The sequence below is a fragment of the Eleutherodactylus coqui genome, chromosome 6, assembly GCF_035609145.1.
Source record: "Eleutherodactylus coqui strain aEleCoq1 chromosome 6, aEleCoq1.hap1, whole genome shotgun sequence".
NCBI classification, from domain to species: domain Eukaryota; kingdom Metazoa; phylum Chordata; class Amphibia; order Anura; family Eleutherodactylidae; genus Eleutherodactylus; species Eleutherodactylus coqui.
Window position 1 is genome coordinate 238827032 of NC_089842.1, and position 9094 is coordinate 238836125.

At 45.2% G+C, this 9094-nt stretch overlaps 1 long non-coding RNA gene across 1 annotated transcript; it reads left to right on the forward strand.

Annotated features, from left to right (window-relative positions):
- The first annotated feature begins 861 nt into the window (after nt 1-861).
- On the forward strand, nt 862-6340 carry LOC136631648 (uncharacterized). Its single transcript, XR_010793078.1, has 3 exons — nt 862-943; nt 2870-2992; nt 6029-6340. It is a non-coding gene; the product is annotated as an uncharacterized lncRNA (long non-coding RNA).
- Nucleotides 6341-9094: the final 2754 nt, after the last annotated feature.

Here is a 9094-nt window from a genome sequence, read left to right on the forward strand (position 1 = left end):
CTCCTCCTCCCCTCTGCACTATTTGCAATGGGGAGAGGCAGGACGGGGGCGGGGCTAATTCGTGTCACTTAGCCCCGCCCCGTTCTGCCCCCTCTCATTGCAAATAGTGCAGAGGGGCGGAGAGGAGGCAGAGAGGGGGCGGGAGCTCAGTTCCTGCTCCTGGCTCTTCCATCCCCCCCCCCCCCTGCACACGAGGACGACGTATATCGGCTCGGCCGATATACGTTCGTGTGAATGCACCCTAATTGTGCAACAAGTACTGTATTTTTATTGGCCCTTAACTCTTGTTACTCGCACTGTGCTGGCCATATCTGGATATCAGAGGGTCTGCAACAAATGTGCAAACAATGAAAAAGGTTCTTCCTCAAGTGGTAGTATTGCATTTATTCGGGGCACTCTGGGCCCCCGTTCTTATGATTGAGTGGTCAGACTCCCAGCAATCAAATACTTATCCCCTTTCCATAGTTCTATTTGTGGGACCCCTTCCCTTTAAAGTAATATATCAACATCTGAGCACATACTGCTACCATGTTGACTACATAGTGACCATATGTCTACATCAAAGAACTTGCTGTTACGCATGTATAAATTATGGACACTATACAGTTTATTCAGTGCTGCCACCATCATATATTTGCAGATAGGTCCACCTCCAGAAGCTCAATTAATATTCTTGGACATCTCCAGGCCCATATTCCTCATAGCCCTTTACAGCTGACCTGTGTAGTGCTTGCGGCTAATGATATAGTCCATCTATACTGGAACATCTCAGGAACATATCACAAGGGATGGATCATCTCTAAAGAGGAATCAGATGGAACATGGACTGTGATGAACTCCATCACATTTCCCAAGGACAACTGGAACCACGGGGAGAAGGTGACTTGTGAAGTCTGGTTACAATCCTCTCCTATCAGTGTCCACTGGGAAATCCCAGGACAAGGTAACAACAGATCCTAGCAGGGAGGTGGTAATAAAATTCAAGAACCTACTGTATTCCATGGCTTGTCCATGAAATAATGGGCATTGACTTATACTGTTACATGGTGTTTGGCTCTAATTATTTAAAGTGTTGGAGGTATATTTTGTTTTTATCCCCTCCCCCACAATATGATATTAAATACTCTTTTGTGTCTGAGGTCATTTAAAAATCCAGAAAAATAGATATTCCTTTAAGTATGTATTGAGAAGTCTGTCTGATCTTCAGTAGTTAATATAAAGAAAATTTGAAGACTAGGAAACTTACGTTGTTGAGATCCAGTCTTAATTAAGTTCCCGAAACAATATACACTATGTTGACAAAAGTATTGGGACCCCACCGATCTTGACCTATCAGGCAAATTGGATATTCAAATCTGACATGTAAACACTTGGTATAAAGTAGAGTATCACACAGGCATATCCTTGTACAAAAAACAATAGAATGTCATGAGGTGTAGAGTTGATAGACTTTTAATGGGGTGTGGTGGTGGAATGTCACCTGAGCCACCAAACAGTACAGGACATTGCAGTGCTTTTGAACCTTCCAGAGTCCACTACTAAGAATGTTATTCGGAAATGGAAAACATCTGGTATATATTCAATGCAGCCACATTTGGGGTGACCTTGTAAACTGACGGAACGTGGACAATGAATCCTTGAATGAGCTGTGAAGGCACTACATACATCATCTAAAAAAACAATCACTCATTTGGTCTCACAGGCCTTTGAACAAAACATCTATTACCCCATACCCAACCCAAAGAGAATTACAAGGGTTACCATGGACAAGAGGCTAAACACAAACCTGCAATGGTGCTTAGAGTGACATTCTTGGACTGTAAATGAGTGAAATCAAGTGTTGTGGATAGCCAAATCTTTTGATCAGATGGGCACAATTGGGTGTGGCGGCTGCCTGGAGTGTGGTTTTCATTGACCAGCCCAAAGTCTGGATCTCAAACCCACTGAGCATCTTTTGGGCAAACTAGAACATCGTATCTATGGATGCCCAACACGCCGATCATCTCTTGCATCATTATCTCAAGCTCTCCTTAAGAAATTGAGGCAATTTCCTCTATACGTCTATGGGAATTTGGTGGAAAGCGGCCTAGGAAGGTTACTGCTGTCATTTAGTTAAAACGACCATATTGAAAATTGTAAATTAAATTGAATTTCATCATCTTCTACGTGTGACCCAATACTTTTGTCAAACTAGTATATCTGCAATTAGCACCATATCAGACACTAAGGTCTCATGTCCACTTGCACACATGGATTCCATCTGCTAAATCCCATAGCAGAATCCAGCCGTGCCTGCAGACCATGGACAAAAAAAAACATTATCTTACCTGTACAGATCCAGTACGGGTCTCCTCCATGCTGACCGGATCTTCTTTCTCCAGTATGGCGGATGCCAGCGCCAGCCGAGGTGCCGGGTGCATGTGCCGTGCAATTTTTGTTAAAATCTCCTGCTTTCTCGCAGATCTGAGTCATGTCCACAGTGGCAGCTGTGGATGTGCCGCGAATTGGACGGCTTCCATTGACTTCAATGTAAGCCGTCCCTGCGGCATCCGCAGCAAAATGGAGCATGCCACGATTTCTTCCCGTGTGAGCGATCCACACGCCGGGAAAAAATTACAACCGCATGCTTTCAACTGTTTTGCGGATGCTAATGCATCCCTAAGGGTGACTTAATTTGTGGATCTCCCACGCAGGTGCCCCGCACGGGTTCCGCAAATTAAATCCGCCCATAGACATTGGGCTTAAGTGTCCTTAGCTTAAACTTCAGGAGGACAGTGATGAGTTTGAATAGGACGCATGTTTTTAACCAGACAAAGAACATTCAACTTTAAGTTTGATCTAACACATTCTGTGTCCGACCATTCTACAGATAAGTTCCATCGATATGTTGGCATATCTAAATGTCAAAGCTTCCTGATACGGGTGGTGACTGCTGGGGCTTTATTGGTGTTGATGTTGTCTATTTATCTCATCCTGAGTCTCAGGTACACAGGTAAGATATACACAACTGAGAAATGTTGAAATGATAGTTTTCTACATAAGTTGCCCTCTTACTGCACACAAATTATTTATGTTTTGTAGCATATTTTAAATTGGTCAATATATACAAGTTTGTACTCTTTTTCATATTTCAGCTATTAAAATTCCATATATAATGGAAAGCAATAATATGACTGATGTAACTTTATAACATACATTGTATATTGTTACGTGTGATGCTGGGATCTGTAGTTCTAAGCTTCCTAGCAGCACAGCTCTCACAGGGTTAATTGATTGAGCTAGCTGGGTGTGGTACTTCCTGCTAGCCAATCTCCTGGGTCTGTGCTCACATATAAACCCAGCTCCTGGTCAGTCTCTGTTCTGGTGTTCAGGGTGAGCAATCATGAATCCTTGTATGTTGACGTTTGCTGTGTGACCTGCTATTTGTGTTTTGTTGCAGCTTGCTGTGTGATCTGTGCCTTGCAGTTCATGTCCGTTTGTACCTTTATTTTGTGTCAGTTTGGTCTGCTGAGTTTGTTTGGTATGTCTACACTAGGTTGGCCCCTAGGGCCCTCTAGTAGATGTGTCTTGCTAGTGTAGGGACTGCAAGATACGAGGGGCCTTGCCGGGGCTTGCAGCTTAAGTTCATTGGCCAATGTACGAACTAACACCTCGCATTTATATTCAGCTTATCATTTATTAGTGTTTGCATTGTGGCTGCTGTATGCTGTGTATTCTGGCTCTGTGTATCCTGTTGTTCTGTCCCTATCATGTGGCATGTGAATGCATCCTGTTCTAGTGCGTGGCTCCTAGGATCAGCTAGGGCCGAGATCCAAAGACCGCTGGGCTGCCCTTATTGGGGCAATGTCCCCGCTCAGGTAGGACCAGTTCATCCTCCCTGTAGTACAGGGTCAGTTTGCCAGAAATCTGTGTGTGTACCCAGTCCCTCTTGGTCACGATCGTAACATATATATACACACTACTCGAAAAAACTAAAAGCACACTTAGGCATCACTGCCGTTACTTAGTCTTCAAGGATAACAATCTGTCCAGTTATGAAGCAGAAGTGATTGGGAATCTATTTCACCAGCTTTAGGCCTCATGTCCACAGTATGCTCAGATTCCGTGCAAGGAATCCCGTGACCAGTGAGCCCTGCTTACTTGATTTTCCTGACAGCGGCGATCCCTCCATTTCCAGGTTTGCTGTACTGCGCATAGTTCCCACGGCTCACCATCGGACATGCGCAGTACAGTTTCTTTTTTAAATGTTTTGCTTTCCCACGGATCCGTGTGGCAGCTGTGGGTGTGCCACGGATCAGACGGCTTCCGTTGACTTCAATGGAAACCGTCCCTGCGGGATCCTCAGAAAAATAGAGCATGCTTCAATTTGTTTTCCAGACTAAAAGGTCTACAAATCAAATCTGCATGCTTCTAATCCATTTGTGGACACCCATGCTCCTCTATGGGCGGCTTGATTTGTGGATCTCCCGCGTGGGTGTCCTGATCAGATTCCGCAAATCAAATTTGCCTGTGGACATTGGGTCTTAGTGCCATTAAATGAGGGGCAAAGAGTCAGACTATAAGCATGACACAGAGGCTGGTCAGGTAATCTGGGTCAGCAACAAGGGGCCAGGCGAAGTCAGGGTCCAAGCAAGTAAGTCAAACAAGGAGTCAGTCAAATCCATGGAATGTGAGTGCAGCAGAAGACCTAACAAACATTGGCAGAGGTCTGAAGGAACTAAGCAGTTAAAATGCTGTCAGAACTTCTGCCCCAGCAGCTGATTAGGACAGGGAGCCTGACAGAAGCAGGTCCCAGACATTAAGCAGTGAGTCCAGAGCAGAGATCCAGACATCGAGTAGTGATTGCAGAGCAGAGAGCAGACATCCAGCAATGAGTGCAGAGCAAGCGTGCCAGGGTGTCATGGCAATGGGGACGCGGCAGGGTGGTAACCCACCACATCCCCAGCAACCCAGCTAACTAGGCGCACGCTCCCTGCACACGGCAGAACATGCCCAGAGCCAGCGTACCAGATAAAGGCAGCCAGGAAAGGTCACCAAGACCAGGGCTCCTCTGCGCCGCACCCCCGCAGCCTGGGTAATAGGACCGGTAGTGTGGGCATAGAGACCCCAGAGCCACTGGACTGAGTGGACTTACATGAAAAGAGTTGGACAGGGCCGTGGAAGTGTATCAACCCAGCATCAGGATCAGAGGAGCGCCATTGGAGCACTACAAAATGAGCTCCAGCACGCTACTGGTCTACATGTTTCTGAACACACTGTCAGAAACAGACACCATGAGGGTGACGTGAGAGTTCGACATCAAGTAGTGGGACCTGTGCTCACAGTCCAGCCCCGTGCAACTCATCATATGCACCAGAATTGTCAGATCTGCTGTTGGCGACCTGTTCTCTTTGGAACCCTGGATCTTAAACTCGAATCGTTCTTCCATTGAGCTCCAATATGTGCTTTAAGTGGTTCTTAAATTATTTAGAGCAAAGTGTTGTGTTGATATTTTTGAGCAGTGTAGAATAAAGGTTAAGACCAAAGACTATTGCCTTCATCAAGTCCACATTTATTCAAAGACTATCTCAAATCTTTGCTTAACATATCCCTGGCCCATTAATATATCACCAATAAGCAACTTTTTCAGGTTCTATGTTCAAAAGCTTAAACTAACATGTGATATCAGAACATACGTTAAGTGAGCTTAGAGTCTGTAGGGTGCGCTAAAGCAAAGTATGAAAGGGTACAGGATTTATTTCTCTGATGGGCGAGGTGTTACTAGAACAAGCTTCTGTTGTTAGACAAATGCCTGCAGAACCCACGGGGAAGGTTCTGTTCGGCTCCAGTAATCAGCAACGTAACCTTCCCCAACAATGTCAGCTAACATACCACCCCAGAGGGGTTGCAGAGACATTCACCTAGCAACAGAAGTCTCGCCCACCAGAAGAAGTTTCATGTTTCTGTTGGGTATCCCCTTATATATCTTCTACAGTTTTTAAAGGAATCACACCAAATTATTGAGTAACATTTTTATCTCTTTTTATAGGATGAAATTACTTATTCAGAACTGAATAGACTTAAAAATCAACCTCCACAGTGGAATCCAAGGATGCAATATAAATAATGGTGAAACTCAAATATTATTGAGAGCTGCTCATACATAAAAGTCAATGGATTATCAGGATCTCCCTTAAAAAAGAGATTGTTTTATAATCAGCTTTCTGTAACAAAAAACATTCTATACTGTAAGGCCTCCCTCACACAGGGCGTTTGCAGAAACGCAGCGTTTTTCAACGCTGCGTTACGGCAGATTCCGCCCCGTTTCAGCAGCGCTGGCATACTTTAAATGCAGCCAAGAATGCTGAAAAGAAAAAAAAAAGTAACACTCACCTAGCGCTGCAGTCCGGGTCGCGACCGCTGGTCTCTGACGCTGATCCGGGCTTCCCCGGCACTCCCAAGTCTATTGCCGTAGGCCAGGTTTGAGAATCCCGTCTCCGGCAATAGAGTGCTGTGATTGGTTGTCGGTGCTTGCTCGATGCCCAATCACAGCCCTTCATTGACTGTCTCAGCCAATCAGAGCTTGCCGGCGCTGATTGGCTGAGACAGTCAATGAAGGGCTGTGATTGGGCATCGAGCGTGCCGACAACCAATCACAGCACTCTATTGCCGGAGGCGGGGTTCTCAAACCTGGCCTAGGGTAATAGACTTGTGAATGCAGGGGAAGCCCGGATCAGCGGCAGAGACCAGCGGCGGCGACCCGGACTGCAGCGGCTAGGTGAGTATTAACCTTCTTTTTTTCTCTCTACCTAGCTGGGGCAGATTTTCGGGGTAGGGCTTCTATTGCAAGCCCTCACCCCGAAAATCGGCGAGCGGTTAACGCTGCCAAAAACGTGGCACCAAGTGTTGCCGCGTTTTCAGCAGTGCTAAAACTGCTGCCCATTCATTTTAATGGGCGACGCATGGCTGAAAACGCCCCAAAATAGAACATGCAACGCTGTCAAAGCGCAGCCTTGGAAGGCGCTGCGTTTTCAGCCCTGTGTGAGCAGCCCCATTGAAATGAATGGGGGTGTTGTACAGCGTTTAGTGCTGCGCTGAAAAGGCAGCGCTAAACGCTGTACAAAACGCCCTGTGGGAGGGAGGCCTACAGGTTTGACAAAGATCTGTTTAGATCGAAACGTCGCTGTGTCATTTCTGCTGCATCTATATATTGCTGCTTGTGGGACCAACATGGACTAAAGTTCCTTATATCTGAAATGGACTGCCGTGGATGCTGCCTCTGATTATATGTTTGCTATACTGTAAAGGTGTTTATCATGTGAGCTGTGATTCAAATAATGAACACATATTTAATACCTTAAATTGGTTCTAAACATTATAATATCTCATCCAGATTAATTTCTTACCGTATATCCATTTTCTTCTTATATTCACCAGTGCCAGGAGACATGAGTGTACAATATAGAGGACATTGGAAACCAAAGAGAATATCACAATGACTTTCCCATTAAGCCAACGCAACACCTGTCACCTCAGTACAGTAGGGTTGGCCACCAGAATGCCCAAAAGTGAGTCATTAGAATGAAGCTGGTACCCAGGACGAGCCACTAGGGTGCATTTAGCCAGCTACAGCCATTATGTAGACACTGATCTCCTACTCTGCTACAAAAATGTACTATTCATATGTCTATTCATATATCTCTAGTGTAAAGACAATAAACTTCTTCACTTTTCAAAAAAGTAGGGCATCATTTACCAAAACAATGTATAAGAAAAGTCTGTCCATAGGAATATAGCCCAGTCATTAACCTTCAACAGCTTTCTGAGTGGTCTTCCCAGATGCCCTCTGTTTTTAGTAGCCCTAAGAATTATTTTTGATATAGTACAATATTAAAAAATAACAAAAAAAAAACATTTTTACAATATTTCCTGTTCTCATGTTTCAAAAACATTATATATAAACATAATTTATATCTATTGATGACAAATTGATTGTAGAACAATAACACTGCGGTCATTATCAATAAAACCTTCACATTAGATGGAACAATGTAGAGCTGTACATTCATGGAGCCTTGGATACTATATGTTAGTGTACAAGAGTACTAAAGAGTATTACCAGTCTAGTCTAGGGGCTGCCTATCTTCCTGGGTGACCTTTATTGAGGATTGTACATTTTGTCATGCAGCAGGTGTAGACCCTCTGTGCCACTGCCCGATTTACTTTGGGCTACACTGAGGGCTGCACTTAGGGGCCTCCTTGTTTTCATCCTTTCACACCTTTCTAGTGGATCTTGTCTTTGCTGGAGGGGCCCGTAGACTAATACCGCAGAAGAAGACTCAGCACAACGCTAGCTGACACAAATAGGTCAGAGGCACGATAACATAGTACTGGAGGTACAGCCAGTGACGTAGTCCATATAAGAGGCTGAGAACAGGATAGGTGGAGTTCATGCAAAATGGAGAAACAGGCAGAAGGTTAGAGCATGTGGCAATCAGGTTAATCAAAGTCAAAGACTATTCCAAGGTTAGCACAAGCAAAATCTGAGAAAGCTTAGTATGTAGTGTGACAACACGGGGGTTACATATCACGCCAAACTGTCACTTCTCTTCTTTACTTGCACTTTATTCACACAATCTTAAACAGCAACATAAATGACTGGGTCTCCAGATAAATAATAAATGATTGCAACAACAAAAGTCTCTGTTCAAGTTTTAACCCTTTACAGTCCGTAGGGCAAGCAGATAAATCCTCAGCTGAGGAGACCATATAAGTCCATAGAGTCTCACAGACCTGTGAATGTCCAGAGCGCAGCTGGTCCTCAGTCTGTCGTGCCTTCAGACCCTTAGTCCCAGGACAGGCGTACTTTAGGGGTCCTGCTACCTCTCGCAGCACCTTGTCCACAGCTCCTCTCCGCTCACAAAGGGAATCACCGCAGCCTGGATCTCCCAACCACACACCTCTCCTAGGTGTGGAGGTGAGGGGCGTCTCCCTCTCCACCTCTGGCCTTCTTAGTCACACACTGGGCCTGGCAGCCCCAGCTCCACTGAGCTGTCACACTGTCTCTGGTGTTGAGGTGAGGGGCATCTCCCTGTCCACCTCTGGCCTTCCTAGC